Source organism: Diabrotica virgifera, chromosome 3, assembly GCF_917563875.1.
Source record: "Diabrotica virgifera virgifera chromosome 3, PGI_DIABVI_V3a".
NCBI classification, from domain to species: Eukaryota; Metazoa; Arthropoda; class Insecta; order Coleoptera; family Chrysomelidae; genus Diabrotica; species Diabrotica virgifera.
In genome coordinates, this window is record NC_065445.1 from 137,613,280 (window position 1) to 137,623,711 (window position 10,432).

At 35.3% G+C, this 10,432-nt stretch overlaps 1 long non-coding RNA gene across 1 annotated transcript; it reads right to left on the bottom strand.

The window, feature by feature from the left end:
* Window positions 1–2,021: 2,021 nt before the first annotated feature.
* Window positions 2,022–4,647, bottom strand: LOC126881329 (uncharacterized). Its single transcript, XR_007696803.1, has 2 exons — window positions 3,758–4,647; window positions 2,022–3,196 (listed from the first exon to the last, which is right to left on the bottom strand). It is a non-coding gene; the product is annotated as an uncharacterized LOC126881329 (long non-coding RNA).
* Window positions 4,648–10,432: the final 5,785 nt, after the last annotated feature.

A 10,432-nucleotide genomic window follows, 5' to 3' on the forward strand; every position in this document is an offset into this window, starting at 1 on the left:
GCAGAACAAGTATTGGACGACCGCTTTACAATGTGAAGTGATAATCTTCCATAGAGGTATCAATCCGTCGATGATCAAGCAGAGTTACTTACAAAGAGGAAAAATAGGAAAAACTGAATACAATAACATCTTCTTCTTCTTCTTATTTTTATATAGACATTACTCTGTTTGTTTTTCAATGTGCCTCCAGTAAGTTGTCATTCCATCTTTTTCGTGGTCTTCCCACTGATCGTCTTCCTAATGGGGAACCGTCTCTCGCTGTCCTTACTACTCAATTTGTTGCCATTCGGCTTATGTGGTCGTTCCATTCTACTCTTCTGCTTTTCACCCAGCCATCAATGTTGTCCACCTTGCATCTCCTTCACATATCTGCACTTCTAGCTCTATCCCACATCGTCTTACCATCGATTTTTCGCAATGTTTTCATCTCTGCTGTTTCTAGCATTCTTTTTGTCCTTTCCGTATCAGGTCGTGTTTCTGCCGCGTATGTCATTATCGGTCTGATGACTGTTTTGTAAATTCTGCCTTTCACTTCTTTTCCGATGTTGTTATTTCTCCATATTGTTTCATTCAGGCAACCTGCGGCTCTGTTTGCTTTATTCACCTGATCTTCCACTTCTGTTTCGAGCTTTCCGTAGCTGCATAGTGTGATGCCTAGATATTTAAACTCCATGACTTGTTCTATTATTTGACCCTCCAGCTCTAATTTACACCTTATTAGATCTGCTGTTATAACCATGCATTTAGTCTTTTTTTGGGGAAATTAACATGTTAAATTTTCTAGCGGTTATATTAAATTCGTGCAGCATACATTGTAAATCATCTTCACTTTGAGATATTAGTATTGCGTCGTCTGCATTGCAGATTATTTTAAGTTGCTTTTCTCCCATTTGCTATCCTTTTTTTGTTCTAATTTTTTTTTTATTATTTCGTCCATGATCAGGTTGAACAACAGAGGACTCAGGGAATCTCCCTGTCTTATCCCATTGCCAGTTTCAATTGGGTCAATTAGTTCTTCATCTACTTTTACTTTTATTGTGCTGTTCTGGTAGATATTTTCGATCGTTTTAATTATTCCTAGAGGTACGTCTCTTGCGTACAATAAATGGATAACGTCCTTTAATTTGACCCTGTCGAATGCCTTCTTAAGGTCCACGAAACATAAGTATGCCGGTTTGTTGTATTCTAACGATTTTTCTTGAATCTGCCTCATTATAAATATAGCGTCGGTGCATGATCTTCCCGATTTAAAACCTTGTTGTTCTTCTGCTAATTTTATAATTTTATTCAGTTTGTTTGTTATCACTTTGGTCGTTAATTTTAGTGTTGTGTTTAATAAATTAATTCCTCTGTAATTCTCCGGGTCTGACTTTTCTCCCTTTTTGAAGAGAGGTATTAGGATGCTTGATCTCCATTTGTAACAACTAGCTGATGATTTTCTGTTGGAGTGAATGAAAAGGGAGTGGTAAACTCCAACAGAAGTAGTAAAAAGAAGAAGATCTACTTAATGTAGCCAAAGGACAAAAATGTGTGGCTTCTCCGTTGAAGAAGCTGGAGTAACTAAAATACAACTTTGTAGTAGTATTTGTATGGAAGGATGCCAAGACAAAGAATATCGAATTGATACAGGACTAGAGATGAGAAATCATTAATAGATAGATATAACTTGAATGGCTAGCTAAATATGTATGAGAAGGGCCACTTGACACTCAAGGAAGGATTCGGCCAATTTGCACGGCTATTTTTGGCCAGACAATAGATTAAAGGAAGTGACAATGATGGCTCGAAAAGAAGATATGAAGATAATGTTCAGAAAATAGATAGAGTAAATATAATAATATACTGAAAATAGAATGAATTTTTGGGCGCCAGAAGAAGGATAACTAGGTTAACGCTCTTCCAGGTATTCTACGCTGCTATAGAGTATGTTAAATTTGTAGTACAAGTATGTGAAAAGTTATTAAAGATTATTAAATTATAAAATATACTACTAAAAATAAAGGAGTAATAAGAAAAAAAAATCACAATAAATGTATATTTATTGAATGTAACTACTAGATCTTTTTAACAATCTCTGAGTTAGGACAAGTAACTAGTGTGTAACTCTAACATGACAGGAAAAAGTGATACTAGTGAAAGTCAATTACAAAATCATCATACAACTATGATCTAAGAATACTCTTTATAAGGTTAGAAAAACTGACTACGGGTACCTCTAATACAGGAAGTACAACTTACAACTAGGTTAGTAGAACCCTCACCAAATAATAATTGTACGTTTATAATACGTACACCTTAATTAAATACTACCTGATACTATATATAACATATAAATACCTCACTGTGAGTGGGACAGGCACAAGCCTTATTGAATAAATAAACCTACGAGTGGATACACAGATCCTTTTCCTAACTCGTGGTTTATAATAGTAATAATAACAAGTGAAACCAAAAACTAATCTGAGGGATTAGAATCCAGAAGTTCATATGAATTTAATAAATTAAAGTTAAAGTTAAATAAAGTTAATAAGTTAAAGTTAAGTAAAGTTAATAAGTTCAAGTTAAATAAAGTTAATAATTACAATTTTGACTAATATGTGAAGTTAATTTTTAAAAATTTAATTAAACATATACTAAAATAATGGAATGAGTTTAAATAATTATACAAAAGTGGAACACAGCCTAAAAATAATCAAGATAAGAGTACCGACTACTATTATCAGGGAAAATATCTGAGCTCAGAAATTTATACCTTTATAGATTGCAGAGTGTTGGGGAACGCTATCAATTAAATATTATGTTGTAAAGAAAAAAAACCTATAAAAAATATAAAGCAGGAAAAATGTGTGTGCAATTGAACTATAAAAAAAAATGTACTAAATATCACAAAACCAGTCTGTCTTTAATAAGAGCACAGTAAATGTTCCCAAACAAACCACTCTTTCCTAATCTTGAAGTTGATGTAATGAGCACCCAAGGGTGCTAACTCTCGCTAGCAGCTGTCCTGCTGGAGGTACAGGAGAGGAAGACTGGTAGAAAGCAGCTGAAGGTACTCAAAACTGTTGGAAAGCAGCTGGAGGTACTCAAAAAAAGAAAATGTGGAAATAATCCAGGCTGGTCGCCTATTGATTGTTTCTCTCTGTGTGGTCTGGCCTTGGTGTTGTTGTAGGGTGGCTTTAAGATTTCATGGTAGGTGCTAAAAAAAACACAGTGTGGTGTTACTACCAATCTACCAATGTCAAAAAAAAGAAGCAAGAGATACGAGGAGGTGTTTTTATTCCTATGGGAATAAGAAGAAATAGGTCATTAAGTCCAAAAACTTGAATGACTAGACAGCTTGACCTTTTATCAGGTTGCTATCAGATGACCTTGGTCAAATAACACAAGTAATTTCCAATTGAAATACAAAATATAATTACTGTGAAAGAATATTTTATTATAATATATACACCGGTATATAGATATATTATACAAGGATAAAATATAGTAAGACTAAGCGATGGATACTTATTTGATCATCGTTCAAAAGATAGGAGTTCTGTAGACTTGAAAGGAATATAAAAAATTGAGTTTAAATTAGCTCTATTTTCCAACTGGAAGCACAAATTAACAACGAATATTGAATTATCTCTAGATGAGTTTGATCCATGAAAATAAAACATAAAAACCATGAAAATAGACTATGTGAAACTTAGTTAGCAAATGTCAAGGACTTCCAAAATGGCTGAATAAAATACTTAATAAAATGTGTATTTACCGGGGTAGAACTCATTGGATATAGTATGCTCTAAAATTCTTCAAATCCACTGCTGCTGGATAACTTCACTATACTTTTATTGTAATATTTAATCAATTTGGAACTGAGAATTAGAGGTGAATAATTGAGTCTAATGACCCCGCACACTACGATTCAGACCGAACACTCGAGAAACAATCGCAATCCAAGGCTCACGTTCACAGCTGAATCCTTCGTACCCCTCTACTAAGCATTGGCTGTCAAAGTGGGGAAACCAATGTTGCCACGTTTTAAATGTGACGTCATCAAGCATTTAAAAATTCTGAGATGGGTTTAAGTTCTATTTGAATAAACATTGAAAGAAAATAATTCTGAAAATAATTAAATAATATTTTGGATAGTTAAATAATATCTTCCCATCAATAATCGATTCTATAAGGGGCGGAACGTCACATTCCCTTTCAACCACCAGAAAAAAAATTTTATTTAAAAAAAATTTTTTTTTTTTTTTTTTTCAAAATATTAAACTAGAGTAGTAGTGCTTAGTGTATCATTCCCCGTTGATTCGCAAGATTACAAATAATCACCACTAATAATCAAGGGAAAGTAGGATGGTCACTGCAGCAAATAACGGAAATTGCAAAATATGACCCGAAGTCCTAGTAAAAGTGCTAAAGATGAGACATAATTTATAATGACAAATAAGTGTCGAATTGGCAGTAAATCCAAAGTTGAACTATCCATGGACATCAGATTTATAAGGAGTATATCCAAGGACGAACAACCAGGCAAAGGTGAGAGCCAATTCATACCATAACGCAAGTACATATACTAAAGTCACCAATGAAATCAATAACTATAATAAGTGAAGAATCAAACACTCAATCCTAAATTGGACTAGCAATGGACACCAGATTCGTAATAGCATATCCAGAGAAGAACAACTAGGAATATTTATAGAATAATTTTCACCAATACCAACTAATATAAATAGTGAACATACCAAAGGAATGCAAACACATTAACCAAAATAAATGTGGAATCAGACACTCAATCCAAAGTCAGACTATCAATGGACAACAGATTCACAAAAGCATATCCAATGAAGAACGACCAGGAAGATTTATGGACCAATTCACATCCATACTAAATCATATAAATAAATTAGGTCTACGTACACCCACATCCGGTAATACGAACCTATACAACCAAATAAACAAAATAAGTGAAGAATCGGACACTTAATCCAAAATCGGACTAGCAATGGACACCAGATTTATAGGAGCATATCCAAAGAAGAACGATCAGGAAGATTTATGGACCAATTCTCACTAATACTAAATAACTAACTAAATTAGCTCTAGATCTACCCTCATCCGGTAATATGAGCCTATCGAAACTAAATAGTAAAAATAAAGGATGAACTTATAAGTTCTATGACTCCATGGTAAATACAAAATATGACGGGAACGAGCTCCCAATCTTTCATAAGACTGTATATTCATGTGAACATACATAGGATTATCCAGGAGATATTCCTGAATCTAAGCAACAATTAATGCCTAAGGAAAGAAGAGGGAATCTACTAAAAAGAAAATCAATAATTTGTCCCAGTGGGTTAATCACTAACATTACGACTCTACGTCTATGGAAAGTCAAGCATCAATATACTATGAACTAAGAGACATAAAATAAGCAAACTAGACTTCCCTATTATCGTGTGAAAATGTGCCTGGAATATTTGGAACAATTGCACAAGAATGGTTAGGAAGTGTTGTACACCATTTCCCAACCAGAAATATTATCATGGATAAACATCTGCCTACTCTGACAAGAAAGACATGGATTACGAAATCGGATAGCAGTGATCAGTTGCTGAACTTCGAACCCACGTATTCACCAACTTTGAGCATTAACAGACTAGTTCATAAGAAGAAATATGAAGGACTCAAGAATTCATTTATAAATCAAAATTCCAAATTCATTCCAGAATCATCCTGTGGAGGAAGTAAGAATCCGAATTAATATAAAGTATTTAAGGTACCTGTGACAAATATCAATAAAGTAACCCAATAACAAATTAACAACCACAACTTCTTTCCAATATGGCAAATCCAATGACATGATATAAAAACAATAAAAAAAAAATAATAGGTATGTAATCAAATATCCAAGATATAACACATAATCTAAGATATGGTAGTGTAACATAGCTCCATCTATATTAAGCAAGAATACTTGTATGAGCCCACACATCCAAATATCTTAATATATAATAATCAACAGCCCTTTTATTCTGAGAGGTTGAGTCCAAAACTAAGAGTACAAGTGGAGGTTATTAACTTGGTAATACTACTGGCTGGATTAGTATTTGAGAATATTTGTCGATAATGACTCAAATGCAATCTATAATACAAAAAAAAAAATAATAATAAACTCATACAAGCGGTATTACACAAGAATTCGGTACCTAATAACTAATACGTGAGAAATCATCAAGCCATGCCGAAGGATAAAAATTGCTATGGTCAGGCATTATCTGGTGATTAACAATTTAAACTAAAATACTATACCATAATAAAACTAATTAAAGGCAAACACAGGAAGATATTAGCTTAAACAACCCTGTTAAGCTAATCTTCTTCCGATGAAGTTGAAGAATCCACATCGTCCATGGTGTTGTCAGGCAGTAAATCCTTTACATGAAATTGACCAATTCGCTTATTAGTCGAATTGTCCTTTAATTCATAAATCAAAGGAGATATTACCCTTGAGACAGTACATGGGACATATTTCTGGCAAAACTTTGCAGAAATGGCATCACCCTTATTGGATTTGACAAAATTGCGCTTTAAGACTCGATCACCAACAAAGAATCGCAGATCTCGTTTCCTCAAATTATAGTGCTGCTGGTTCCTTAGGTAAGAAGTTTTTAACTTCTTCCTAATGTCTGCGAAAATATGAGGTAACGTCTGGAGATCATCTAAGCGATGAAGTTTCTCAGATATTTGAGGAAGATTTTCGGAATTGTCTGAAATTACACCAAAATAATCACCTGATAAAGCCACATTCCTACCAAAATTCAAATATGCTGGAGAGCACTGGGTAACTTCATGGACAGAAGTCCTTATGGCTTGAGCTATGGAATGAATATATTGATCCCAAGCTCTGTGATCAGGGTAAGTATAGGACCTTAGAGCTGTGACAATACTGCGATTTACTCTCTCAGTATGATTTGCTTGTGGATGGTAGGCAGCATTATAAAAGGTCTTTTGAACCTTATATTTAGCTAGAAGATCTTTAAAGGCCTTCGATACAAACTGAGGACCGTTGTCACATGACACAATTTGAGGAACACCATACACCAAAAAGACTTGTTCCTCCAAATATTTTAAAATTGCTGGAGTTGTGGCCTGGCGAAGGGGACAAACTAAAGGAAATTTAGTGAAATAATCCACAACTACCAGGCAATAGGTATTACCCTTGTAACTCCGAGGATAAGGTCCAATGAGATCCATTGAGATCATCTGCCAAGGAAAATTTATGTTCCTGAAGGAACCCATAAGTCCAGCCTGTGGTAGGTTACTTGGTTTACAAGTAGCACAAACCATGCATTTAGAAATGTACCTTTTTATAGACTTCCGCATACCAGGCCAATAATATAATTCGGCAATACGGTGATAAGTCTTATAAAAACCAAAATGACCCGCCGTAACTTCATCATGAAACATATGCAGAATATTTTCCCTATTTGGCGTAGGTACAACTATTTTCCACTCCGACATATTGGATAAGGACTCTATCGGACTTAAGATGTGTTTGTACAGAATATTATTCTCTACCTTAAAATCAGGATATTTTTGTGGGTCTTGAGTGACCCTATCAATCATATTCTGATACCACATATCAGGACTTAAAGAGGACAGATCTAGGACATTAATATCATGGACACGTGAAAGAGCATCTGCGACCACTACCCCGTTTGCCTTTCTATGGACAATCTTATATGAATAGGCAGCCAGTTTGCATATCCATCGAGAAAGCCTCTGTGAAGGGTTTTTCATACTATGAAGCCATACTAAGGAACTATGATCAGTAATTATAGTGAAATTACGACCTTCCAGATAATAACGAAAAGCTTCTAACCCATGGATGATAGCTAAGAGTTCTTTCTCCGTAGTTGAATAGTTTTTCTGGGCCTTGTTCAACTTCTTACTAGTGTACGCTATGGGGTGTTCGGAGCCATCTTTCAACTGAAATAATACGCCTCCAGAAGCTGTATTAGAGCAATCTGTCATTAGATAAAAATGCTCATCAAAATTAGGTGACATCATAACCGGAGCGCTCGTTAAAGCATCTTTAACGCGCCTAAAAGCTTCGTCAGCCTCAGGAGTCCAAGTAATGGTCTGTCCCTTTTTCCTGTTCTTCAAAAGATCAGTAAGAGGTGACAACAAAGTAGAGTAGGACGGTACAAATCGCCGATAATAGCCACACATTCCCAATATCCTACGGACTTGGGTGGTGGTCTTTGGTATAGGAAAATTTTTGATAGCAACTATTTTCTCAGGATCAGTCCTCAGCCCCTGGTTATCCACAACATAACCCAAGAACTTAAGACTAGGGCGACAAAACTGACATTTATCCAGATTGACCGTTAGATTAGCTTCCTTAAGACGTAAAAATAACTTATCTAAAATTTCCATATGAAGGGAAAAATCAGGAGTGACAACCAAAATATCGTCTAAATAATAGAAAACATAGGGCTCTAACGGTGGACCAATGACTAAATCCATCAGACGACACATTGTCTGAGGAGCAGAAACAAGACCGAAAGGCATGGTGACAAACTGGAATAATCCTTTACCACTGACAGCAAAAGCAGTATACTTCTTGCTCTCTTCACTCAGTGGGATCTGTAGGAAGGCCTTAGACAAATCAATAGAAGAGATGTATTTGGCATTCTGAAGTTTGCTCAAAATCACATCTATTCTGGGGATAGGATAAGCATCCCTGTTAGTTGTGATACTGTTTAGTTTTCGACCGTCAAAGCAGATCCTGAAGGATCCATCCTTCTTCTTCGTTAACCAGAGCGGAGAACAGTAGGACGATGTTGAAGGTTCTATGATATTTAAAGCAAGCATCGAATCTACTTCCTTTTCTAAATCTGCCTGCCAGGCTTGAGGTATGGGGTACTGATATAATCTGAAAGGAGTGGGATTTCCCACTTCGATAGTGTGAGAGATTAACGACGTACGACCTAGTTTGTCTTTTGAAGAAAGAGTAGTAAATTTAGAGATCATACTCTCTAATTGCCTTTGTTCAGAGCTTGATAAACTAGCAAAATCGTGAATAGCACTAAGGGTAGATAAATTAAATTCAGATATGGAAAAAGAAAAATCAGAACAACTTAAGGTACTATTGAAAGCATTGAAAAAGTCCATACCTAAAATTATAGAATTCTGCACGGAAGGAATAACATAAAATGTAATTTCCCTACATAAATCTGCCACTGTGATTTTAATTTGGAGTTTGCCCGTAATGGACTGAACTGTACCATCTGCAGTAGATACTTGCAAAGATGAAATGGGCATAATGGGAATACTAGAATTTTTCAATAAATTTAACGAATGTGCCCCTATCAATGAAATATTAGAGCCACTATCTAACAAAGCTAAACACGATTGTCCTAAAATTTGAATAGGAAGATATGGCCTATTATCATTTTGTTTCCTAACTAATAACGAATTAATATCTAGATCTAAAGTATTTGGTTGTCTACAACCGTTATATGGAACTAACCCAGACGTATCATCATCATTAACAAAACTAGAATCTAATATAGATAATGGAACCACATTACTATCACAATTATTATTGTTACGTTGAACACTACCAATCAAAGAAGCGTTTGTAAATGACCATCTGTGATCATTTGAATCAAGCGAATCTAACGTATTATCTATAGAAATAAATTTCTGGTTTAATTTTGTTTTGTGGTGTGTGCTGCTTTCTTGAACGACACCCCTTTCCCTTTTCGTGAAGATGGGTTTGGGTTGCTGGATGTGCTTGGTCCAGCAGTTTCGTTTGACGATGGGGTTTGATTCCCTGATTGGATGTTGGACGGAGAAACGTTCAGGGGACGGACCTCCGACGTGTCGTTTCCCGAACACTTAGAACAGTTTCTTTTAAGGGTGTTCTCTCGGCCACAACCATGGCAGAAAATACGATTTTGAGGAATCCCACAATTGTAAAATGGGTGACCAGGCTGATCACAATTCCAGCAGACAAGAGAACTAACAACCGAAACATTATGTTCATGACCCTTATTTAGCCAAGAACGTTGCCTAAAGGAAGTTGGCTGAGAAGAAGAGTTAGAAGAGGATCGAGATGTGGATGGAGGTTGAGAAGACCAGGATAACGTTTCCTCCAAACGTTTGCATTTTATAGTAAGGTCATCAATGTTCTGAATGTCCATAAGAGCTAATTGTTGATGATAAAAGGGCAATAGACATTTAAGGATGATTTTAATTTTAGCTAAATCTGACAAAGGAGTGTCTAAACGACTACACATACCTAATATAGTATTAATAAACATAGTAACCGATTCCCCAGGTTTCTGCTTATGATTCTTAATTTGATCTAATAAATCATCCTGGAATGAATACGGAAGAAAATCCGACTTCAACTTTTTAATCA